This window comes from Artemia franciscana, chromosome 20 (genome assembly GCF_032884065.1).
Source record: "Artemia franciscana chromosome 20, ASM3288406v1, whole genome shotgun sequence".
Taxonomy (NCBI): Eukaryota; Metazoa; Arthropoda; class Branchiopoda; order Anostraca; family Artemiidae; genus Artemia; species Artemia franciscana.
This window is the reverse complement of record NC_088882.1, coordinates 1,211,227-1,238,882: the sequence shown is the minus strand read 5'-3', so window position 1 is coordinate 1,238,882 and position 27,656 is coordinate 1,211,227. Positions and strand designations below refer to the sequence as shown.

Genomic DNA, 27,656 nt, shown 5'->3' with positions numbered 1-27,656 from the left:
ATTAGATGAAGAAATTTTAAGATTGTGTTGTCATTGCCTGAAGTTCGGGATTTCTATGCCATTGACTGTACATAAAGGGATGTCACAAACAAAATCAAAAAACAAAAAACGACAAATATAAAAAGCTATAGGAAAATCTTAAGAAGTCTTTAACACAGCGACGATCTCAGTGCCATCAACAGTAGAGAATTTTCGGAATTTCACTAATTAGCGTCAGTAGCTGACGCTAGCTGGCGTCACGCAATATCAAGAAGAGTTTTCCACAACACCAGGTGGTGCTCAGGTTATCAATGACGAAATTTTTGAAATCAAAGACACGTGGGAGAGCTCGTGTCATTTTATGATGACCTGGAACGTTGAACTTACCTGGCTGTCATACTTTACTTAATTATCCGGTTATTATATACTAATTATATACTAATTATCTACTAATAAACTTAATTATCTACTAATTTATCTGGTTCTACTTAAGCCTAAAGACAGAAAAACTTCATCAAATTCTTAATCTCTTATGAGAGCCAGGAGCCATTCAATTTAATGCCTAAAAAGTAATATAATAAAAACTCAAGCTAAAAGAAACACGTGAAGTAATTTAACCGATTCTTACTTAGAATTGGTAACTACTTAGAATAGCCTATTCTCAGAACAAGAATTTTTCCTTGGAATAGCCTATTCTTACTGTTTTAGCCTATTCTTAGTTGGCCTATTCTTAATGCCAAGTGGTGTATAGGGAAGTAAAACTTGACTTCCACGTCGGGTGATCCCGAGGTTGTGTCTGCAGCTCGTTTAGGGAGGAATGTAGAACTATTGCTGTTAATGCTCCTGGGGAACAACCAATCAGATTCCATTTTCTACCGCTCTTCCGTTAGAGTATAGGGGTCACCTCATTCTGAAGTCATTCCTGTCTTATTTGGTTAATGTGTCCCCAGTGCCACTGTCTCCTTCATCAGACTTTATTGATGGTTTTTTGGGTGTCTTGTGAGAAACCTAATATGGGTGTTAGATACTCTGTCAGTACAGCCTATTGCAAATATTTTTAGCTGGCTATTATTCTCCAGCCAAAGCAACCATTTCCGTGCAGCTTTAAACAGACTCCAGACTCCAGAGTTTGGATTTATATGACAGTATAGATGTTACCTTGATCTTAAACGGATGCATCAGCTGGAGACAGTATTTGCCAGATCTCTAAACATTACTTAATTGATAAAATTCTCCCCCTGTATCAAACAGTTCATGGTAACGAACTGTAGTAAGGAGCGACCCGGCTCAATAGTAACCGAAACTCTAAAAAATGAAATTTTTATACCAATAGCTACATCAAAAAATTGCATTTTAATGCTAATTTGCAATATATAAGTTTCAGCAAGATCAGTAAGACCCATAAAAAGTTACGAGCCTGAGAAAATTTGCCTCATTTTAGAAAATAGGGGGAAACACCTCCTGAAAGTCATACAATCTTAACGAAAATCATACCATCACATTCAGCGTATCAGAGAGATTTATTGTAGAAGTTTCAAGGTCCTATCTAGAAAAATGTGGAACTTCGCATTTTTTGCCAGAAGACAGATTACGGATGCGTGTTTATTTGGTTTTTTGTTTGTTTTTTTGTTTGTTTTTTTTTCCCAGGGGTGATCTTATAGACTGAGTGGTTCTAGAATGTCACGGCAGGGCTCATTCTAATGGAAATCAAGAGTTGTAGTGCCCTTTTTAAGTGACCGAAAAAATTGAAGGGCACCTAGGCCCCCTCCCACGCTCATTTTTTTCCCAAAAGTCACCAGATCAAAATTCTGAGATAGCCATTTTATTCACCATAGTCGAAAAACTTAATTACTATGTCTTTAGGGACGACTTACTTCCCCACAGTCCCCGTGGGAGGGGCTGCAAGTTACAAACTTTGACCTGTGTTTACATATAGTAATGGTTACTGGGAAGTGTACAGACGTTTTCGGGGGGACTTTTTGGTTTAGTGGGGAGAGTTGTGGGGGGGGGGGTTATGTTGGAAGATATTTCCATGGAGAAACTTCTCATGGGGGAAGAGAATTTCAATGAAGGGGGTGCAGGATTTTCTAGCATTATTTAAAAAAAAACAATAAAAAAATAAACATGAAAAGTTTTTTCTACTGAAAGTAAGGAGCAGCATTAAAACTTAAAACGAACAAAAATTATTGCGCATATGAGGGGTTTACCTCCTCGTTATACCTCACTCTTTACGCTAAAGTATTTTTAGTAATGTCAACTATTTTTTCTATGGCCTTTGTGATTCAGAGGCCATTCCTAAGGAATTGGGACAAAATTAAGCTTTAGTGTAAAGAGCGAGGTTACGACGAGGATTGAACCCCTCATATACACAATAAAAACATACGAATATAGAAGTTCGTTACGTAAGTTACATATATTTTTTACCAATGAAAACGTTTGTAAAAAGTTACAAGTTCTAGTGGCTTTTTTAAGTAATAAAAAAATGGAGGGCAACTAGGCCTCCTCCCTTGCTCCTTTTTTCTCAAAATCTTCCGATTAATTGCAATTAATTAATATGCAAATTTTGTTTTAATTATTTATATGCGGAGAGCCAAGATCAAAACATGCAATAATTCAAAAGCGTCCAGAAATTAAATAAAAAAAAAAGTTTTTTTTAAATGAAAGTAAGGAGTAACATTAAAACTTAAAACGAACAGAAATTACTCCGTATATGAAAGGGGCTTTTCCTCCTCAACGCCCTGCTCTTTATGCTAAAGTTTCTTACTGTTTTAAAAATAGAGTTAAGAGAAAGAGTCAAACTTTCGCGTAAAGAGCAAGGCGTTGAGGAGGAAAAGCCCCTTTCATATATGGAGTAATTTCTGTTCGTTTTAAGTTTTAATGTTGCTCCTTACTTTCATTTAAAAAACTTGTTTTTTTTATTTAATTTTATGTAATATGAAGCAACATTTCTCTTTCACAACTGTTGTCTTCATTTAGTAACTTTCTCAATCGGTATATCTGTAAAGGAATTTCTCTTTGGCCACTCAAATTTCGAATAATAAACAGAAAAATATAATTTAAAATTATTATCTTAGAAATAACAACATTTCTACAAACTTATTATGATACTTATAATCTATAACTATTCACAGGTAATAGTTGAATATAACTGTATTTACTATAATTAAGTAATTTAAAATTACTATTAATTACAAAGTTACTTTTTAAAACTCATTCTACATATTAGAAGATATTTCTAAAAAATTAAATATTCCTTTTGTATTTCATTTTGAAAAATACTTACGCATATATTAACGCAATTGCCAAGGCCCCATTCGTGGGGGAGGTTACGGGGTCTGAACCGCAAAAATTTGGGAGGTAAAATGGAGGCTTAGGGGTTTTGAGCCCCCTAACTTTAAACCTCGTAACCGAACCAAAGAAAACAAAGAAAAACATATATACATATTTTTTGTGCTTTTTTTGAATTTTTGGTGTGACCCCCTCCCCCCCAAAAAAAATGCCCCTTCCCAAAACAAAAATCCTGGATACACCATTGGCAACTGGTATTTCTTAGCATAGTAATATTTTCTTTTCCAATTTATCATATTAGCCTCTTATGAAAATTGGAGTGATAAATTGCAGAGGTTATACACATAGCAGTGCATATTCTGCTTAAAATTTAAAGCTGGCTCTTTGCCAGTCATGACGTCCAGAGCCACATCCAGAATATTTTTTGTTAGGGGATTTTAGGAGTTTCAAAACCCCATACCCCCCCTCAAGATACGGTCTTGATGACGTCATTTAAACTGGAATTCCTATAATTTAAGCTTTTTAATTTAACATTTAGCTTGAATTTTTAATCTATTCAAAGTGTTCCTTCTTATTCCCTTCCAATAAATTCCAATTTCCCCTTAAATCATTTCTTACAGCCTCGTCTCACCACATTCGGCAATCCTTATCAAAACTTATTGTGGCTGAGCTTGCATTTTTGCCGTTAATGGGATAAAACTTCTGCATTACTTTGAGGTTATTTTCATGTTGATTTCTACACCCTAAAGACAGATTCTTAGCTAATTAGTATCTGAGAGAACTTCTCCAATTCCTTGTATAGCTCTTTCTCTCTGGGTATTTTTACTAGCTTCATCTTTTCTGATACAGACTGGCATAACATCAATTTTCTTAATTTCATATAGCGTCATCTTTGCTACCATATGAGTAAGGTGGGTCTGATTTTACTGAGAACAATCAGAAGAGGGGAAGGAGCCCCCCGCAAATGCGTTTTGTAACCGCCGGTATTCAGTTACCCGTAAATTGCGGGGGAAATGTGTGGGGGCCTATACACTTCCCTTGTTCTTTGGTGATTTCGGATTTACTTGCGTGATTTGTCGGCGATGACAATTAATCGGTATATATATTTGCCGGTATTAAACTTCGTATAAACATGCTTCAGACATCAGGGTATTACAAAAGATTCGGTAATCAGCACTAGCGTCAAGTTCTTTACTCGTGAACAAATTCTTGAAGTCCATGATTAGCTGAATAATATTGTGAATACATATAATGAAAATCTGGCAAAAGAAAGAAGGTATCAAATTGGCCGTGATGTGCTGTTCAGCGATATGTATGATATGATGAAAACTTTACTCAATAACAGTGAATTTGAAATCAGGTTCATGATATGAAAAGTCTCTGAAATCCCCCGTATCCCGGATGATGTGATCACATCCATGACAGTCTGTGGAAACGAGTGTGTCAAAAACTAGAAATAACGATTGACTAACGCAAAGCTGCTCTACCCCAGACTTCCGAATGGCCCCCACACCCCAGCACAGGTAAAAACGCTCAATTGGGTTCTCCTTAGTGGAGAACTTTATCGAGGAGCTTATAACCCCTGAACATGTGCAGAAGATTCAACAGACAAAGTCTGGCCAACTGGCTTATATCAAAATGGACTCTGCTCCCCAAGCCCTAAGCGAGTTGTTATCAAAGATGTCTAACATTAAAGTGAAATACAAGAGAGAAAAGTTTATGGCTGTTGCAAAATTCGTCTCGCCAGGTACTACCCCAGAAGAGATTATAGCAGGTAACCCCCATGTCACATAAGCTAAAAGATATGGCAGTTCACAGACAGTTCGACTCGTTTTGCAGATACATCTTCACGTAATAGGGCTATCTGGCAAGGTATCTATTTTGAATGCACTCACCTCAAAATAACAACGTTCAAAGAAATCCTGAAAAGGTGCTTCAGGTACCAGTTTTTCGAACACCTGGCTGGAGACTGCGGCAATCAATCCTGCTGCCCCTGTTGTGCAGGGCCCAATGAATCGACAAAGGAAACACAAAGTAAATCGAACAATGTCAAGTGCGTCCTCTGTCCCAACAGAAAGAATGATCACCTAAGCTATAGCCCGATCTGTCCAGCCGCTGAAAAAGCCATGAACAAAGTATGTCAACCCTGAAAATGAACAATTTAAAGGTCTTTTGCTGAATCATATACGGACATAACGCTGTGAAAATAAGCTACCTTAATGGAATTTGCTAGGATTATAATACAATTTGTGTGCAAGAGCATCTACTTACCAAGGATAATTTTGCTCTGTTCCAGTCCATTCTGTGCAAATCAGCTTTCATACATGAAGCAAAACAACTATTTACGCGTGGAAGACCTAGTGGCGGCACTGCTATTATAGTCGACGACCACATCCCCTGTAAGCTGTACAAGTCGCGTGACTTCTACACTCCTCTGGAATTTGTTGGGTCTACTAGCTTCTTCCTCATCAATGTGTTTCCTCCAACAAACCTGAACAACGATCGTTCTGAAAAACACTATACCGAAGCGTGTAGCCGTTTAAGCAGACTCTTCTGTAGAATCGGCAACAGCTGGTAAACTAAAGGACGTCCTTCTACCAGCACTCCCAGATGGGATATCCTTTTGTGATAAAGATCACCATTTTACATTTATACACAATAGTGTCTCTGCGAGTAATATTGACCAAGTGATAGCAAACTTTTCACTCATGAAAAATATAAGCGTTAACTCTGACCATACCTGTAGCAACCATTTAGGTCTATCTTTTAGTGTTCCATTGCAATCTACTGCCAATTGCGAAACCAAAAAACACTTTTATAAGATCAGAGTTGGAAAAAATTGACACGGTTTTGTATCCACATACCTGCGATGAAATCCTGAGAAAAGTTAAAGTGCACTACCGGCTACTAGCACACGGTGTCCAAGATTCGGTCGCTTTAAACGTCTTTTGTGAAGAAATTTGCCACGCCATAAAAACCGCAGAAAATTAGCCGTAACGTTCGTTACAGTCCTGTCGTAACGTCCGTTATGGTTCTCAAAAACCAGGTTGTAACAAGTGTCCCCTGTTCAAGCAATCGAAAAAACGTGCTAAATTGTGGTACAATATCTGGAAGGAATCCGATAAGCCCAGATCTGGAGTGATCTTCCAACTATTTTGGAGCACAAAGAAGGACTGCCTAGATCCAACGGAAAAACTGAAAAGCGAAAAAACTGATAAGGTTTCAGAGCCGAAAGTGATGGGGAAACCCGAAAGTTATGTGGAAGTTCTTCAAGAGATTCCAGACCAGTGGAAAAACGTGCTCATCTGACATTCCGGAAGAGGAGTGGTTAAGGTTTTACTTTACAGTGTTTGATTCCAAAGACCCCAAGCTTGAACGGCATTGTGATAAAAGCTTAAAGAAAAAACTCAAAACCTTGCTAAAAGTAAAGAAAATATTTATGATATCTGAATCGGCTGTAAATCGGCTAAAACAGTTTGTAAATTAAAACACGGAAAGGCACCTGGTCTTAATGGTATTTATCTGGATAATTTAAAACATGGCACTGACCTCTTGTTTGAGCATATCACTCTTCTGTTCCGGATGTGTGTCGATTGTGATGTGGTTCCCAGTTCAAATTATGCTGGTGTTCTGTGAAATGTCCCCATAAAAGGGAAAAACCAAAATCAGTGCAAAGGATATAGACCAATACCGTTTCAAGTGTTCTCAGTAAGGTCCTTGATTTACTTCTCCTTCCAGAAATCTCGGGGAAGTGTAGATTGGGTTATCATCAGTTTGGATTCCGTCAGAGCCTGAGTTGCACGTTTATACATAGGCTTTTGAGGGAAGCTACTGACAAAGCTAAAAAAAATAGGATCCTTACTCTTTACGTGCAGTGTAGACATCTTAAATGCATTCGATTCAGCTGTGCAGTCTCAGGTGTTTCTGAAATTACTCGAATATGGTGTGAATGCTCATGTCGTAGCACTCTTATCTTTCTGGTACTCTGGCAGTTTTGTGAAAGTTAGACTGACAGGGGATCACCTGAGCAGACCGATTAGACTTGTTCGAGGTCTTCGTTAAGGATTTGTATTAAGCCCGTCCTTTTTAATACCTTGACATTAGGAATAACAAAAATGTTGCAGGAGAATTCAGCATCAATCTATGCAACTTCATCCTGCTTTCGTATGCTGACGACCCGCTCATGTTAAGCTGCAACCTAACTTCTCTACAAGAAAATATTGAACACCTGATAACTGGTTACAAAAGTATCTGTCTAAGGGTCAACGCAGTAAAGATGGAGTTTGTGGAGCTTTGTCCCTAAGCAATCAGGCAGCAAAGCAGTGCCCTACATATGTGAAGGTTGAACAAATGAAATTGTCTCTGGAAATACCATATAGTACCTGGGAATAACGTACGGTCATGATGTCAGAAATTTTCGTTTACTAATAATGGAGAAAATTACCAAGAGTATTCGTTTAAGTTACTGGAAGCTTGTCTCTCTGAAATTTAGCTTACCTATTACCTGATTATTATTATCTATATTACCTGATTTATATTATCTATATTATTTTAGTATCTATATCACCTGATATTATGCTATGGTAATGGTTCACACAAATTGACAGACTAAAACTTCGATTTGTATATTGCAAATATCTCAAGTTTTTGCTTCGATACCCGCTCTACGAGAGAAACACACTTGTTCTAAGATATCAAAATATGGTGAGCCTATTTGTTGTTGTGCTGTCTACTGAAACAAGTGCAGAAAAAAGGGTGTTGGAAAAATTGTTTGGGTTTTTGCCTCTACACCTGATCTACGAGTACGAATGAGGAAGTGATTACTTAATTTTGTTCTTTGATGCTGAGTGTTCTTGTTTTTTCCTTTTCTTCTTTTGTATTACTCCGCTTTTCTCTTTTTTTGTATGAGCGGGCAAAAATAAATTATTATTGTTATTTATCTTAGCTCTGGAAAATTTGTACGCAAGGAGATTTATTTTATTATATATTTTATATATTTTAAGAAAATTTATTTTATGAAAATAAGTTGACGCGGTAGGAGAAGGCCACCAGCAGTTTGAAGTCAACAGGATTATTTTTTATTTTACCTTCAAAAAGTTAAAATATGGAATTAAAAAATGGAAGGATTTATAAGAAGCAAATAATTCAGGGTAATTCTCTCTTGGAAAATTTTTTTAAGGATTCGCAGACATGTATTTACTTAAATAAATTACTAAGCTAGTTTCTCAACCTTACTAATCATAATTACTGATTAAAATTGGTAACTACTTTAATAACTAATTATTAATTGTAGTTGAAGAACATTAGAATTTAATAATTAGGATTACATAACTACAATTGCATGACAGTTACAGATTGCCAAATTGTCCTTTTCAGCCGAATAGCAGGTCGCTCCTGAATGGTGCGGGAGGAGTCGTGAGAAAAGATTTAAGGGAAATCAGAACATCTTGGAGGGTGTAAAGAGGAAGGCTATGAAAAGACTGGGATGGAGAGGCAGCGTTCGTAGCTGTGTTGGACTTAGGCGGCTTGCTGCTGCGGTGAGTTGTCAGTAGCAATGGTGGCGATTAAATGATAGTTACATCATAACTGCAATAGATTGCAGTTTTCACTGATTTGTAATTTAAAAATGACTTGTAACTGGATTTTAATTACTATTTTATTAATTACTATTCAATATTGGGACCAATTTTATCGTGCCCCATCACCATTTTTGTCAAAATTTGTCATAAGTAGGAAAAACTTGAAAATCCAGCTCACACCTTACAGTCACAGTCCAGCACACATTTGTTAAGTCGCTTTTCAGGCTACGAAAGTGGTGTCTGTATTACCCCCCAATTCTGGAGAAATCCAAAATAGGTTCTGCTAACAGAGTTGCTTAGTAATATTTCAGGATTTGCTTCTGGAAAATCCAAAGGTTAAAGAGGTTTCAAGATATTAAATTATACCAGTATTTATACTTAATGCACTTGCTGAGGATAATTTTTAACGTTAAGAGTCTTCCTAATTTTTTGGCTCAAGATGGACATCCTAGCACATAACCACAAACGCTGGAAGGGGGTAGAATTAACCTGGCATTCCTGGTTGGGGGTTTGTAGAAGTAACCTGGGATACGGCTAGTTGTCAACAATCAATGTCAATTTTGTGTTTTACATTGGATTGAATTTATTTTATTTGTCACGGATTTTGGGTCACATGATATGAATAGAGGGGATGAGCAAAGACAACTTCAGCCATTAGTTTTGGATTCATCGTACTCTTTTTTCCTCATTATGGATAATTTGAAATTATTGAAATCAATTTTTACACGAAAATGAGGTCATAAAATGTAAAAAAGAACAGACGCTGCATTTCACAAAACTTCGTGGTTGTTTATAATCCAACACGCTAATTTTAGATTGAACAAACAAAAAAAAACAAAAAAAAAAACAATGAAATTCTGTCTCTATTCTTTTCTAGATTTCTAGTACCATGGTGGTGCTGAAATGGAATAATGGAAATGGAATAAATGCTAAATCCCATTATTTTGGATTTGGCCATTATTAACTTCCTAGGGGTAATTCTGACTGGAATATGAAAAATTTTCAAAATTCTTGCCGTTTCCAGCGCTATCTACAATAATAGTGATTCTATTGGTGGGAAGACCTACCGTGTGTGAATCTCGACTGTTCTTGACCACACTTCACAAGGCTGAGACTTATAGAATCTTTTTTAAATGAAACTCTGGCCACTTATAAAAAGGAACGATAATTAGATTCAAAAAGGTTAGGAGAAAAAATGTAAGTTCAGCTTTTAAGTAATGTATACAAAAGTATATATGTGTATGTAGTTGAAATAAAACTAATTATGGAATTCCTAGCTTAAACCTAAAAATAAATATTTTTCCGTCATCTAGGTTTTAACCAACAACAATCTTCAATGACTATTTTGTCAGCTTTGTAAAGAAAAGTGTTGCTAGCAAAATTAGCAAAAATAGCAAACATAGTTTTAATTAGCAAAATAGTTTTAATAATTAGCAAAAATAGCAAAAAATTAGCAAAAATAGCAAAATTGTTAACAAACAATTTTAAGAGACTTATTAATTAGGTGCTAACGCAAAATAATATCTTAAAACAGAGCTTGACTGATTGTGGGAAGAGTGGAATAGAAGGGCAAAGACTAAGTTGCCACCCCCTAGTGACTTATAACTATTTCTAGTGATTTCTTACGTTGCCTAAACAGAGCATCACTAAATTTACGAATAAATCACTAGATTCTTGAAGAAAATCACTAAATCAACCGAAAAATCGCTAAAAATCTGGTGATTTTTTGAATCACGTTTTATTATTGGCCTTTTTCTTGTATTTGGTGTGTGTTGTGTATACGGAAAATGGTGAAGGACATTTTTGGTGTAAAGGGTCTTTTGTTAACTTTGGTAAATTTAAATTAGGCCAGCCTTAGCCCTTATTCAGTATAACGTATAATGCTAGCCCATGTATGAAGATATTTGTGGAAAACTAATAAATGAATTTTCTAACTGAAAGAAGTAAATGCAATCACAAGCTATATATCAAAATTAAATATAATATAAATATATATGTATAATATAAATATGAATATAATTTACAACGTAAATCTTATATATACAAGATCATTGAGGAAAATCACTAAAGTCTAGTGATTTTATGAATCACGTTTTATGTATGGCGTTTTTGTGTAAATGCTGATGTGTATCGTGTATATGGAATATGGTAAAACGCAATTTTGGTAAGAAGGTCTTTTGTTAACTTCGGCAAATTCAATTCGGCCCAACCTTAGCCCTTATTCAGTACAGCATATAATGCTAGCCAGTGTATGAAGATATTTGTAGAAAAGCAACAGATTAATTTTCTAACTGTAAGAAGTAACTGTAATCACAGATTTTTTTATCAACGTTTATGGCATAGAAACTAGCCATCCTACTTACGTACATTATCAGCTTTGGATATTGTATTTCAAATTTTCCAGCAGTGATTCATTTTGTTTGAGAATTCTCTAGCAATGTTAGCTAACGGTTTTTAAAAGAATGCTTAGAATCATAGCTAATAATTTCTGTTAGGATTTTAGTAGACAGATATTGTAACATCCCCCATAATGTGAAAAAATATAGTCCAAATTAAACAAGTCCAATGTATTCTATCGGGGGGAGGGGAGTTTTGCACAAAAAAACCTCAAAAAATTCATAAAATATGTTTATATTCGTTTTTATTACGTTTTTACGAGTCGAACAAAAACTTGAGGGGGCTGGTTGGCTGTCACTTTCCTTTGTTGCTATGGAACCGGTTTTCTGAGATTTAACCTAAGCGTAATTCTTGGGTGTGTTCCGTTTAATTAACAAGTACCGAAAAAAGGCTTAATTTAGGTTGAAAATGCAGAACTTTGTGGAACAAATATTTTGCAGATCTTCAGAACTGCAAATAGTAAGTTTGATTCAAATTTTGTAGTAAGAACAATCATTCTAAACATTCTTCAAGATCTGTGAAATATAAAGTGCCTTAGAATGAAATAGACAAAATAAAAAGACAAGAGAAAAAACCAATAGTGCATGGAGAAAAATGAGAGATGAAACCCAGCCGTCTTCAATTTTTAGTTAATTCATCTCAAATAGATTAGAAGATGATTCTAATAAAACTGAAATTTCGTACAATCTATTTAATTCATTTCGTTACATCTCCGAAATACTTAAAATACTCAAAAATGATATATTTTAATATTTGAAATTTTTAATTGATATTTAATTTTTAATATTTGAAGTTGAATATTTAATGAAATTTTAAATACTGAAATACTTAAAAATGCATTTTCCTCGTCTCTTTTACGACTGAAAGCAATTTGAAATGTTTACAACAGCTACTATGTACAGATATAGTTCCAGTGAAGAGGCAACCAGTCCCCAAATAAAACAAATATCGTCCATTGTTTTTCAATGCATAACCCCAAATATATCAAAATTAGCATGGCAATAATAATTTTTTTTTATGCTTTTTTCAAGGGTAAATCTGTCAAAAAACAAGACATAGTATTGTAAGCCACAAAGCTACAAAGCTTATTAATCTTGCCAAAAATTCTTCAAAAAACAATACATAGTATTATAAGCCACACAAACATAAGTTCAAAATTTGAACCTCCTCCTATTTGGAAGCAAGCCCTCTCCCTTCCATAAAACTTGGCTTGCATCCGCGCTTGAGAATATTAATAGTTGCTGCTGTAATAAGCTCGTGCCTTGCTTATGCCTGGGGCTAACGCACTTTGGTAAACACCCTTGCTTAATTTCGTAAAACAGAAAGTAATGTGTCCAATATATGTCAAGTTCAGTGGTTCCCAGCCGATTTTGGGTCATGCCCCACCTAGACATTTTTAAAATCCCGATGCCCCCAGCATGATATTTAAATTTTGTTATTCAAAACTTTACATATATTTGGCTAAAGGATGTTTAAAAGGACATTAGCTTGGTATTTTTTCTTTGGGTTGTCCTCTAGGCACATTTTATACCAAGGAAAAATATTGTCTGAATACAATAGCTTTTATTCAATTTATGTGTCATTGCAATATTATATTCTATCTTTTCTTCTCTCTAAATACGTACGAATGTGACCTGATTCATACAACAAATGTTTCAAAATTGTGGCTCTTAAGTATAGTCAGCCGAAAGATGCACTTCCTACCCGTGACCCCCCAAAATATTGCCATGCCCCACCGATGGGGCCTACGCTCCACGTTTTGAATCATGGGTAGCTGAAAGCAGATTTAGCAAAATCATCCGAGTGCCATCCTTGACCCCTGCGACTCATCCTCGTCACCTGAGACTCATCCATCTGCCAGCTTCTCCAGGAGTAAATCCTCCTGGAGCATTTGCTCCAGGTGAAAATACTTAAAAGTTGACTTCAGACAAAAAGACAGAAGCATAGAATTAATTCTTTTCGGTTTTTACCGTGTGTTGCTTTTGACGTCACACATGAACTGTCAGATATTTTAAAGAATTTTTGCTGATATTGATACTGCAAAAAATATATACTGTGGTCAAACTAAGACTGAACATATTGTGAGCAAAATCAATAGTGAAATCATATTTTAAGATCTGTTCGAAATCAGGTGAAAGCAGATTTAATATTAATAATAATAATAATTTTAATAATAACAATATAATGATAATAATAGTAAAAAATAATTATAAGTTATTGTTATAGCTAATAATAATAGCTAATAACAGTTTATGTAAGCTAAAAACTTGAGAAATAAAAAGACTCTAATAAGCGTCAGCTCTAACAATAAACTAGGTATTGCTTGTTAGAAACTCATAATTCTTCTTTTCCTTTTCATTGGAAAACTTTCCTTTTAAGTTTAATAGTCATAAGAAGATAGATGTCTCCTCACTGGCTTTTCGCTAGCACATAGACTTTAATTTTCTCTATCATTGTCGCAGTGAGAGCTGGGACATTTTCAAGAGTGAATCTTGGCCTATAGTAGTCTAAACTTAACGAAAATGTTCTCAAAAACCGTTTAGCCAAAAAAACACCTAGTTAGAGATGGCTAATTTTTCTTTCAGATTCCAATCAAATAAATTGTTATCACGGAATTTAATTTTTTCTGGAATAAAACAGTTCGTGGTAACCATTTTAATTTTTTTATGGAATCAAAAAGTTCAAGATAGCCATTTTATTCAACGTAGTCGAAAAAACTTAGAACTATGTCTTTGGGGACGACTTACTCCCCCATAGTCCCCGTGAGAGGGGCTACAAGGTACAAACTTTGACCAGGTCTTACATATAGTAATGGTTAATGGGAAGTGTACAGACGTTTTCAGGGGGATATTTTGGTTGGAAGAGGGGTTGAGAAGAGGGGGATATGTTGGGTGAGCTTTCCATCGAGGAATATGTCATGGGGGAAGAAAATTTCCATGAAGGGAGCGCAGGATTTTCTAGCATTATTAAAAAAAACAATTAAAAAATAAATATGAAAAAAGTTTTTTCAACTGGAAGTAAGGAGCAGCATTAAAACTTAAAACGAACATAAATTATTACGCATGTGAGGGGCTCACCTCCTCCTAATACCTCGCTCTTTACACTAAAGTATTTTTAGTAATTTCAACTATTTATTCTACGGCTTTTGTGATTCAGGGGTCATTCTTAATGAATTGTTACAAAATTTAAGCTTTAGTGTAAAGAGCGAGGTACTGACAAGGGGGTGAACGCCCTCATAAATGTAATAAAAACATGAGAATACAAAAGTTCGTTACGTAAGCTAATTTATAAGCTATGTATATCTTTTACTAATAAAAACATTCGTAAAAAATTAAAGGTTCTAGTTGCCTTTTTAAGTAACCAAAAAATCGGAGGGCAGTTAGGCTTCCTCCCCGCTCTTTTTTTCTCAAAATCATTCGATCAAAACTATGAGAAACCCATTTGGCCCAAAAAAATAAATATGCAAGTTTTGTTTTAATTACTCCTCTGCGGAGAGCCAAAATCAAAACATGCATTGATTCAAAAACGTTCAGAAATTAAATAAAAAAACAAGTTTTTTTAACTGAAAGTAAGGAGCGACATTAAAACTTAAAACGAACAAAAATTAGCTCGTATATGAAAGGGGCTGCTTCCTCATCAACGCCCCGCTCTTTATGCTAAAGTTTTTTACTGTTTTAAAAAGAAGAGTTGAAAGAAAAAGTCAAACTTTAGCACAAAGAGCGGGGCGTTGATGAGGAAGCAGCCCCTTTCATATACGAAGTAATTTCTGTTCGTTTTAAGTTTTAATGTCGCTCTTTACTTTTAGTTAACTTCCTTACTTTTTTACTTCCCTCAAATATGAAAAACAAGCAAATATTCAAAGCAAATATTCAAAATATGAAAAACGAGCAAATATTTCGACAAGGACCTCCGCCAAGACGTCCTCAGTGCTCTGAAAATAAGAGAGAAAAAAGAAAAAAAAGAAACAAAGAAGAAACAAACAACGAAATCAACCTTCTTAAGTGAACTGTACGAGAGGAAAAAAGACACTGAATCAAACAACAAAAATCAACTTGAAATCAATGAAAGATAAGTTACCAATTAGATTGAATAAGTATCCTTTGCCTTGCAACAGATTTCGCCTTTCTACAATTTCGGATTCCATTAGATATGCGGACAGGTTGTCTTAAATTAGACTGGGCGAGAATATTCATAGAGTTTTTTAATATTAAATTGTTAATATTCAGTTTCTTGAGGTTAGTTTAAACTGAACAAAAAGTTGAACATTTTTTCAACTCGGGAAAGGATAAAACGGATACTATTGTTGTGTAGTTGTTGTAACGTAGTAGTAACGTGTAGTTGTAAAACGAACACTCTGTAGTTGTGTCTACTGAGTCCCGTGTTCATGTGGAAATTTTTACATTGGCAGGACCCATCAACAACTTGGGAAACGATTGTATGAACACAAAATTTCAATAGATAAGTCCCTGAAATTTGAAAATAATCGATCAATCAACTTTTTTCAATCAATCAAATAATAAAATAAAAATGACAACTTTGATTCACTTCTAGCATAGCATATATACGTAAATCCTGACCATTTGGTTTCAAACACATCGGGGTAATGAACTGTAGTAAGGAGTGACCCGGCTCAATAGTAAATGAAACTCTAAAAATCGCAATTTTGATGCTAAAACATTCATCAAAAGAATTGGATTTTCATGCTGATTTTAAATATATAAGTTTCATCAAATTTAGTCTTTGTCATCAAAAGTTACGAGCCTGAGAAATTTTCCTTATTTTGGAAAATAGGGGTAACATCCCCTAAAAGTCATAGAATCTTAACAAAAATCACACCTTTGCATTCAGCGTCTTGGAGAACCTTATAGCAAAAGTAAGTATTTTTTTTTTGCCAGATTGAAAGTAAGGAGTAGCATTAAAACTTATGACGAACAGAGATTATTAAGCATATGAGGGGTTCTAAAAATACTTTAGCATAAAGAGCGAGGTATTTAGGAGGAGATTAATACATCGCTCTTTATGCTAAAGTATTTTTAGTAATTTCAACTACTTATTCTACGACCTTTCTGATTCAGGGGTCATTCTTAAAGAATTGGGACAAAACTTAATTTAGTATAAAGAGCAAGGTATTAACGAGGGGAAAAACCCCCTCATATATATAATAAAAATATAAGAATATAAACGTTTGTTACGTAAGTTAATTCTTAAGTTACGTATATTTTTACTAATAAAAACGTTCGTTAAAAATTGAAAGTTCTAGTTGCCTTTTTAAGTAACCGAAAAATTGGAGGGCAACTACGCCTCCTTCCCCACCCCTTGTGTCTCAAAATCGTCTGTTTAAAATTGAGAGAAAGCCATTCAGCCAAAAAAAGAATTAGTATGCAAATTTCATTTTAATAATTTATGTGCGGAGAGCCAAAATCAAACATGCATTAATTCAAAAATGTTCAGAAATTAAATAAGAAAATTAGTTTTTTTTAACTGAAAGTAAGGAGCGACATTAAAACTTAAAACGAACAGAAATTACTCCGTATATGAAATGGGTTTTCCCCTCCGCAATCCCTCGCTCTTTACGCTAAATTTTGACTCTTTGCCACAATTCTATTTTTAAAACAATTAAAAACTTAATCGTAAAGAGCGAGGTGTTGAGGAGGGGAAATCTCATTTCATATACGGAGTAATTTCTGTTCGTTTTAAGTTTTAATGTCGCTCCTTACTTTCAGTTAAAAAAAACTATTTTTTTTTATTTAATACTTTTGAAGAGGTAACTTTAATATCTACCGCAAATGGCCTACTGCAATCTTTTAAAGAGGCAATTGAGATGAAAAAAAAACATATAAATAGAAATTTGACTATATATAGAAACACGGGAGATATTTCATTAAGCCCAATTTATAACAATTTAATATTAAAAGATTTTATGAATATTTTCGCCCCGTCTAATTTAAGACAACCTGTCCGCATATCCGAAATTGAAATCCGATGAAATCCGAAATTGAAGGATACTCATTCAATCTAATTGGTAACTTCTCTTTCATTGATTTCAAGTTGGTTTTTGTTGTTTGATTCAGTGTCTTTTTTCCTCTCGTACAGTTCACCTAAGAAGGTTAGAATTCGTCAGTGTCGTATTGGTTATTGGGAGGTATACAGACGTTTTAAGGGGGAATTATTTCTGGTGAGGGGAAAGGTAGGGGGAGAGGGTTATGGGGGAAGAATGGATTTTCCAGCACTATTCATTTAAGAATCAGAAATTAAATAAAAAAACAAGTTTTTTCAAAAGAAATTAAGGACTAACATTAAAACTTAAAATCAAACAGAAATTAACAAGTACATGAGGTGGTGCGTCCCCTCGTCAATGCCTCGCTCTCGACACTAAAGTTTTTTTTTAGCAATTACAAAAGAGCTATTTATTCTAATAAAACGGCCTTTGAGATTCAGGGGTCATTCTTAAAGAATTGGAACAAAATTCGAAGCTTAGCGTAAAGAGCGAGGCATTTACGAGGGGCGAACCCCTTTATATTATGTATATGAGGAAGTTTGTCATCACCTCAATACCTTGCTCTTTACGCTAAAGTCCAAGTTTTGTTAAATAATTTCCGATATTAGCAATAATTTGTTTGAGCCAATCTTGGCATTTAATTTTACCTTGAGCAGCTTCATAACTATGATTTTTATGTGATAATAAACAGAAGATATTGTATGTTCACGACTTGTTGTTGTTATAAAAGAAAAAACAAACTTTTCCAACTGAAAGTAAAGAATAGCGTTGAAAGTTAAAACGAACATAAATTATTACATATATCTTTGAGAGATCTTTTCTATCATTCATTTCAGTCATTTGAAAATGACTTTCATTTTCATAAAAATAGTTTCGACCTCTTTCGCGTTTTGTTACTATACCTTACAATATTAGTTCCACAAATATCACTAACTTAAGTTACGTGGGAGGGTCTTTCCATGGAGAAATTTCTCTTGGGGGAAGGAAATTTTCATGGAGGGACAGCTGGATTTCCGGAAATTTTAAAAAAATGATCAGCAATAAAATAAAACACAAGTTTTTTTTCAAAAAGAAAATAAGAAGCAACAATAAAACTTAAAACGAACAGAAAATATTACGCATATGAGATGGATTGCCTCTCCTCAATAGGTCGCTTTTACGCTCTTGTTTCTTATTAAACTTTTAAAAGAGGTTATTATTTTAATTAAAGAGCCTTTGAGATTCAGAAGCCATTCTTGAACAACTAGAACAAAAATCAGACTTACATTATTATATGGTTATTATTAGTTGAAAAAAGTAAAGAAAATATGCAAATTCCGTTTTAATTATTTATGTTCGGTGATCCAAATTCAAAACATGCATTAATTAAAAAACATTCAGAAATAAAATAAAAAAAATGTTTTTTGAGCTGAAAGTAAGGAGTGACATTAAAACTTAAAATGAACATAAATTATTCTGTATATGAAAGGGGTTGTCTCCTCCTCAATGCCCCACTCCTTACGCTAAAGTTTTTAACTGTTTTATAAGGTGGATTTGTGAGAAAGAGTCAAAATTAAGCGTAAAGAGTCGAGCGTTGAGGAGGGGAGAGGCCCTTGTACGTACGGAATAATTTATGTTCGTTTTAAGTTTTAATGTTTCTCTTTACTTTCAGTTAAAAAAAACGTGTTTTTACCTGATGAACAACAGCATCAACAACGCCAATGTCAGGAAAAGAAAAGACGGACGTTTTGGATAAACACATTTCAAGTTCGATAGAATTGTTGAAGACATAGGCGAACAACAACATGAACAGCTTCCTAACTGAAATATGTCTAACTGAAATATATAGTCTGAAACTAGCTGGTGGCTCTTCGCGCCACCCCAACATATATATTTCTTTATCCACAGGTGAGACACAGGGACACAACTACAATGGCGCGTAACGACTTACTTGCGCAGGGGCTTACCCCGCCCCCCATGTGTGTTGTAAAATTTGTGTTGTAAAAAGAGCGTTTGCATATGACGTCATTATAAGTACATAAGGCTTTGTATATGCACAGACAATGGGAAAGCCAAGAATGTTGCATATTCGCAAGTTTTACGTAGTTCAAAACACATATATAAATCTATCTATATTCATAGGTGGTACACAGGGACACAACTACAATGGCGCGTAACTAATATGGCGCGTAACGACTTACGCGCGCGGGGGGGCTTGGGGGGGCGAAGCGCCCCCACCAACTAGGTGTTGGGGTGGTGCAAAGCGCCACCCCAACAGCTAGTTTTTATATATATAGATATCAGAGGCAGCGCCACAGGGTTGCCTACAGTAAAAGTCATACGGATCCAATGTTTTATTAATATTTTTTCCAGAGGCACATCATATGAAAGCGGTAATCGTACAAACTTCAGAGGCAGCTCATTCGATTGAAAATCAGAAGTTCTAGTGCCCTTTTTAAGAGTCAAAAGTGATCAGAGGGCAACTAACCCCCACACACCTTTTTTTAAACACATCCGATAAAAATTTGAGATAGCCGTTTTGTTGAAAATATTTCAAAGATCATATAACAAAGACTCTGAAGTCAAGAGAAACCCACAGGGTCCGAGGGAAGGCGTTTTAAGTTATGCCATGTGGGTATATATGGTTCTTGTAGAAGGGATGCTCGTACAAACTTCAGAGAGGGCTCATTTTATTGGAAATTGAAAGTTCTAGTTCAATTTTTAATAGTCAAAAGAGATCGGAGGGTAACTAGATCATGTAACAAAAACTTTTGGGTCGAAAATAAACCCCAGGGCTCGGGGGCAACGTTGTAAGTTATGCCCTTGCGGCATACATAGTTTTATAGAAGGAATGCTCGTATAATTTTCACACAGGGCTCATCTGACTGGAAATTGAACGTTATAGCTCACTTTTTATGAGTCAAAAGAGATCGATGAGCAACTAGCGCCATCTAATGCCTATTTCCCAAACCCGTCCGATAAATATTTTGAGATAGCCATTTTATTAAAAATAGTTCAAGTATCGACTATTAAGAACTCCAGGGTCTTCCAAACCCCATAGCGGGGGGGGGGGGTTAAATACTTTAGGTTATGCCACGGGGGCATATAAGGTTTTTGTGCAGGAGAGGTCGCATAAGCTACAGAGGTGGCTCACTTGATTGGAAATTCAAAGTTCTATTTACTTTTTTCTGAGTCAAAAGGGATCGGGGGAGGGAATCTATCCCCCAAGAGGGCACCTATCCCCTCTACACACACCCTCTTTTGCCCAAATGCATCCGATCAAAATTTTGTTATTGCCAGTTTGTTCGAAATTGTCCAAAGATCAGATAACAAAAACTTTGGGGTCAACATAACCACCCACCCCCAAAGCCTGGGGTAAGGGTTGTAACTTATACCCTGGGGGCATATAAATTTTGAGAGATGGTCGTATAAACCTCGGAGGGGACTCAGATGAACAGAAATTGAAAGCTCTAATTCCCTTTTTAAGAGTCAAAAGTGATTTGATGGCAACTAGCCCCCTCCCCACCAACCTTCTTTGCCCCAAAAGTGTCCAATCAAATTTGTTTTATGGAGCCAGTCTATTCAAAATAGACCAGTTCATTTAACAAAGACTCCATGGATAGCACATCCCACCTGAATCTGGGAGCAAATACTTTAAATTATGCCCTGGGGTCATATAAAGTTTTTGTGGAAGGTATGGTAGCATAAACTTTGGAGGGAGCACATTTGATTGTAAATCAAAATTTCTAGTGCCCCAATTAAGAGTCAAAAGTGATCCGATGGCAATTAACCCCCACCCCTACACCAACCTTCTTTTCGCCAAATTCGTCTGATCGAATATTTTATTAGAAGCAATTTTATTAAAAACCGACCAAAAATCATATAAGAAAAACTCCAGGGATAACACAGCCCCACCGCAGAACCAGGGGCCAAGAGTAGTAAGTTATGCCTCCGTGGTATATAATGCTCTTATTGAGTGGATTTTAGTATAAACTTAAGAGGCGGCCCATTCGATTATAAATCGGAATTGTATTGCCTTTTTCAAGAGTCAAACGTGATTAAAGGGCAACTATCCCCCCAAAACCCCTTTTCCCCCAAATTCATCTGGGCTAAATTTGTGATATATCTATTTCATTCAAAATAGTTTAGAGTTTCAAACTCCCTAGAGCCTGGGGGAAGTGCTTTAAGTTTTTCCCCGGGGGCAGATAAAGCCTTTTGTTAAGCGTGGTCATATAAACATCAGATGTTGATCATTTGATTGGAATTTGAAATTTGTATTTAACTTTTAAGAGTCATCAAAAGTGATCGGTGGGCATACATGCCCCTTCCTCCCCACCACCACCCTCTTTTCCCCAAATGCATCCAATCAAAATTTTGAGATAGCTATTTCGTTTAAAACAGTCCAGAGACTTGTAAGTTATACCTTCGGGGCATATAAGGTTCTTATTGAAGGGATGGTGGTATAAGCTATGGAGGGCACCCATTCACTTGGAAATTGGGGTTTATTGTCCTTTTTAAGAGTGGAAAGCTATCGGAGGGCAGCTATCCCCCCGCCCCTCAAAGCCCCTTTCCTCCCAAATTCATCAGAACAAAATTTGTGATATTTATTTCATTCAAAATAGTTTAAAGTGCAAATATCAAAATATAAGGGGTCAAAAAACTCCTTAGAGCCCGGGGGAAGTGTTTTAAGTTTTGTCCCGGGGGCAGGTAAGGTTTTTTGTAAGGTGTGGTCATATAAGCATCAGATGTTACTCATTTGATTGGAATCTGAAATTTCTAAGAATCATCAAAAGTGATCGGCGGGCATGCATGCCCCCCTCCCCACAATCACCCTCTCTTCCCCAAATGCATCCAATCAAAATTTTGAGATAGCCATTTCAATTAAAACGCTCCCACGATCAGATGACAAAACTTCGGGATCAAAATACACCCCCCCCCCCAAGCCCAGGGGAAGGCTTGTAACTTATGCCCTGCACGCATATAAGGTTTTTACGGAAAAGTTGGTCACATAAACTTCGGAGGGGGCTCATTCAATTAAATATTGGAAGCTATAGAGTACTTTCTAGGAGTTAATAGTGATCAAGGGCAAAGAGCCCCCGCGCTCTCTTTTCCGCAAATGCATATGACACAAATTTTAATCTTAATTCAAGTATTAGATACAATAAACTCCGGGGTGTAAAAAAACCCCAAGGGCCCAGGATCAAGCGTTGAAAATTACTCACTGGAGTATATATGGTTTCTACAGAAGGGCTGCTTGTATAAACATCGGAGGGATACATTTAATTGTAAATTGTAAGTTCTAGTTCACTTTTTAAAAGATAAAAGAGGTCGGAGGTCAACTAGCCTACACCCTTTTTTCCCAAACCTATCCAATAAAAATCCTGAGAATTTATTGATCTAATTTAAAAACAAATCTGAAAAAGATGCTTTTCAAAGAAAAGTAAAGGTCATATTAAGCTTATGATCAGCAGATACAAATGTCTGTTAAAATTCAAACTAGAAACGACAAGAAATTACTATTAAAGAATAAATGAAACCAAAAACGAATAGAAATCAAACTTACTATCACAGCAAACGTACGTACAATAGGTACGTACAATAGATGAATAAATGAATATTAAAACGAGCGAAACGTTAAATTTAATATACAAATCAAGCTTGAAACGAACAAAAATCACTACGCACAAGAGGTTTGGTCTTGCCTCCTTCTCTCTATTGTGCCGAAAACGGCCCCTGGACATAAGGCCGAAATATCCAAAAATTCGATTTCCTCTGTCTTGAAAAGATTTTCCCTAGTGTTTCTACTTTGTGTTTGTTTGGCGCTGTAAAAGTCTAAAACCTACTTCGTCATTGGCGCTTTACTGAAAACGAATTATATCACAAATATTTTCTTTTTTATTTATTACAACATTGAAAATAAACATAAAAATTAAAGTAGAATTAAATTTTTAAGTGATAAGCTTTCAGCTTATAATCTCTAAAATAGTTTTTTAGAGTTTTGGTTACTATTTAGCCGGGTCGCTCCTTACTACAGTTCGTTACCACGAACTGTTTGAAAATGTATCTTGATAATGAATAAAAGTATTATATTCTACTATAACGTTACTCGCCCAGAGAGGGGTCTATCAAATACCTTATGACTGTGGAAATTACTTTGTTGGAAGGACCCATCATAATCTAGAAAAACGGCTGCACTAGCATAAAAAAGACATAGACAAGGCATTAATTCCAAATATTTCCAACAACTCCTTTGATTCTGCTTTAGGTTGGCATATATTTAATAATACCTCCCACACGATACTTTTTGAAAAATTTTCACTCATCAGTAATCATTTGGGGATAAAACAGGTGGGTTCGGGAATCAATCGAAATTAATAAAAAAAAATAAAATATTTCTTTGAACAGAGACTTGGGGGAATACTCTCTAAATTATTTATACTCAAATTAAATTAAAAATGATCTAACAAAATATTTTACTAAACCGATTTATAGTATTGAACCAGTTATAAAACGACCTTTGAGGCAAGCTGCCAAAAACGCAAGTTTGGCTTTGAGAACTTGCATTTAATCATTTTGTTCTATTTTGTTTGAGTGAATTTATCATCTTAGTTCATTGCATTTGTCAGTCTTGTTGCTTGTTGAACTTCGTTGAAGTAAGGATGCTAGGGCTGTTTTAAAAAAGTTTTTCTTAAAAACAGTATTAGTTTTAATTCTCGAATTTTAATGTAAGTTTATTTATATATACATATTTTTTTTCTTTCTCGTATTGTGCTAAAGACGGCCCTTCGACATAAGGCCGAAATATCCAAAAATTCGATTTCCACTGTCTTGAAAAGATTTTCCCTAGTGTTTCTACTTTGTGTTTGTTTGGCGCTGTAAAAGTCTAAAACCTACTGAGTCATTGGCACTTTACTGAAAACGAATTATATCACAAATATTTTCACAAATACAAATATTAATTTTATTAATTCTTTCCAAGACCATTCAAGACAAATATAGTTTCACTACAAACAAGAGTTTGGATACTACCCCCTTCCTTAACTGTAAAGTTCAAAGACTAATCCGTCATTGGCGCTTCACTGATAACGAATAATATGACAAATATTTTCTGTTCTGGTTATTACAGCATTTAAAATTAAAATAAAATTACAGCAAAATAAACCTTAAACTGATTATCATTCATGCATGATCTGATATCATTACATATCATACACATTCTGATTTTATTTGTAGTCTCTAAGACAGTTCAAGAAACATATAATTTTCTGTAAAGCGCCAATGACTCAGTAGGTTTTAGCCTTTTACAGCGCCAAACAAACATAAAGTAGAAACACTAGGGAAAATCTTTGCGGAATTTAATAGTTTTACTATTAAATTAATTTCATTTAAAGTTATATGTTCCGGAAGGTACATAAATCTTGCCGTGGAGCCATAAATACAGGTAAGGGAGGAAGGAAACCCCTTAGGAGTATTTAATAAATTTTTGAAACTACTTGTATTTATATACTATTCACCAAAAACAAGAGCTAAGAGCTCATATGGCACTTTTGACGAGGTCAAGAAGAGCCAAGAGCTCATATGTTATGAGCTCTAGCAAAATTATAAGAATCAATAGATTGCTTTAAAAGGAAAGTCAGAGGCTTAATGCTGGTCGGGATTTAAAATAAGAGCTCTGAGTCACGAGGTCCTTCTAAATATCAAAATTCATTAAGATCTGATCTCCCACTCGTAAGTTAAAAATACCTCATTTTTTCTCATTTTTTGAATTAACCGTCCCTCCACTACCGACCCCTCCCCCTCCCAACAGATGGTTGAATCGGATAAATGACTATTTCTAATTTAATCTGGTCTGCTACTCATTTTTTCGAATTTTTCAGATTTAACCCTCCCCTCAACTTCCTCAAAGAGAGTGGACCCGTTCCGGTTATGTCAATCACGTATCTAGGATTTGTGCTCATTTTCCCCACAAAGTTTCATCCCAATCCCTCCATTCTAAGCGTTTTCCAAGATTTTAGGCTCCCCCTCCAACTCCCCTCAATATAGCCGAATCCGGTCGGGATTTAAAATAAAAGCTCTGAGACACAATATTCTCCAAAACTTCAAATTTCATTAAGATCCAATCATTCCTTCGTAGGTTAAAAATACCCCATTTTTTTCAAATTTTCAGAATTAACCACCCCCCCTAACCCTCCAAACAGAACAGATCCTTTCCGGTTATGTCAATCACGTATCTAGGACTTCTGCTTATTTTTCCCACCAATTTTCATCCAATCCCTCTATTCTAAGCGTTTTCCAAGATTTTAAGCCCCCCCCCCAATTCCCCTCAATGTCACTGGATCCGGTCGGGATTTAAAATAATAGCTCTGAGACACGATATTCTCCCAAACTTCAAATTTCATTAACATCCTATCATTCCTTCGTAAGTTCAAAATACCTCATTTTTTCTAATTTTCAGAATTAACCCCCCCCCCCAACTCCCCAAAACCTTAAAAAAGGTTTTTACTGTTTTAAAAAGAAGAACTGAGAGACAGAGTCAAACTTTAGCGTAAAGAGCGGGGCGTTGATGAGGAAGCAGCCTCTTTTATATACGAAGTAATTTCTGTTCGTTTTAAGTTTTAATGTCGCTCCTTATTTTCAGTTAAAAAAACTTGTTTTTTTTATTTAATACTTTTAAAGACCAATAATGTTTAAAATAATGTTTTTTTAAGAACACCGTTTAAAAAAAAAAAATATTCATACATTTTATAGGCGTACAATCGGTGTTTCTTTACTTTTAAAGGCCAATAATGTTTAAAATAATGTGTTTTTGAGAATATTGTTCTTTTTAAAATAATGCTCATACATTTTATAGGCCTACAATCGGTGTTTCTTTACTTTTAAAGGCCAATAATGTTTAAAATAATGTTTTTTAAGAATAACGTTTTTTTTAATAGTATTCACACATTTAATAGGCGTACAATCGGTGTTTCTTTACTTTTAAAGGCCAATAATGTTTAAAATAATGTGTATTTAAGAATAATGTTTTTTTTTTCAAATAATATTCATACATTTTATAGGCCTACAATCGGTGTTTCTTTACTTTTAAAGGCTAATAATGTTTAAAATTACGTTTTTTAAAAAATAATATTTTTTTTTTAAATAATATTCATACATTTTATAGGCGTACAATCGGTGCTTCTTTACTTTTAAAGACCAATAATGTTTAAAATAATGTTTTTTTAAGAATACCGTTTAAAAAAAATAATATTCATACATTTTATAGGCTTACAATCGGTGTTTCTTTACTTTTAAAGGCCAATAGTGTTTAAAATAATGTGTTTTTAAGAATATTGTTCTTTTTAAAATAATGCTCATACATTTTATAGGCCTACAATCGGTGTTTCTTTACTTTTAAAGCCTAAATGTTATCTGCTTTGTAACCTAACAAATTCCTATTCATATGAAGGGTAAAAATGTTACCAATTGATAACAAGATACCTTGTTACCAATTGGTAACAAGAAGGGTCTTGTTACCAATTATACATGTTTTCAACTTCCTTTCAAATCTGGTCGTAATGCTAGGGAGATGTCAACATTCTTAATGATATTCTGGCAAACCCCTCAAGGAGTGCTTAAGCCAATAAGAAAGGAGGAAATCTTGAATGTTAAGAATTATTGCTTAAAAATCATCTCTCATAACTAAAACTTAAGAATCTTTGGGATTATTTATCGGTATAAGATCTACAAAACGACACAAAAATCAAGGCTGTATGATTAGTACAACCCTTTTAAATAGTAAAGAAACAATATCTTAAATGGCCAATTTTAAAGGAAACTGATGATAATAAAAAAAAATTCACGGCCAAAAATTTTGGAATCTTGTGGCAAATCGAGAGGCTAATAAATTTTAAAAATCAGAGGTGTCCCCACTAATTAATTTTTTATGAAGCTCTAAAGATAAAAAATGCAAATTTGTTCGGCCTATTCATGTTGAAGCTTTCAGTGAAGCCACAGTAATTTTTTCATCAAAGAATCTGCTTGTGTCTGTTGGTAATACACATTTCACTGCTATAAGAAAATGGCATTGGCTTTCAACCTGGGAGAATGACCTTAAGAAGGTTAGATTTTGTTGTTTGTTTCTTCTTTGTTTCTTTTTTTTCTTTTTCTTCTTTATTATTTTTGAGCACTGAGGACGAATTGGCGGAGGTCTTTGTCGAAATATTTGCTTGTTTTTCATATTTTGCTACTGGCTGACAAAATTCTCGTTTTTCACCTATTTGATTTTTCTCTTTTCATTTATTATTTCCTTTCTTGTTTTCATACGTGATGCATAACCAGTACGGTCTCAGGACGTATATAATGGGATGTGGTTTATCTTTTCAGAGTTGCCAGTCACAACTCTGGAGTTCACAATTTTCTGTCGCGAGATGATCAATACAATTAGGAACCACAGTTAG

At 34.9% G+C, this 27,656-nt stretch overlaps 1 long non-coding RNA gene across 1 annotated transcript; it reads left to right on the top strand.

Moving 5' to 3' along the window:
* Window positions 1-318: 318 nt before the first annotated feature.
* LOC136040222 (uncharacterized) lies at window positions 319-27,656 on the top strand. The gene is made up of 2 exons (XR_010620643.1): window positions 319-395; window positions 27,583-27,656. It is a non-coding gene; the product is annotated as an uncharacterized LOC136040222 (long non-coding RNA).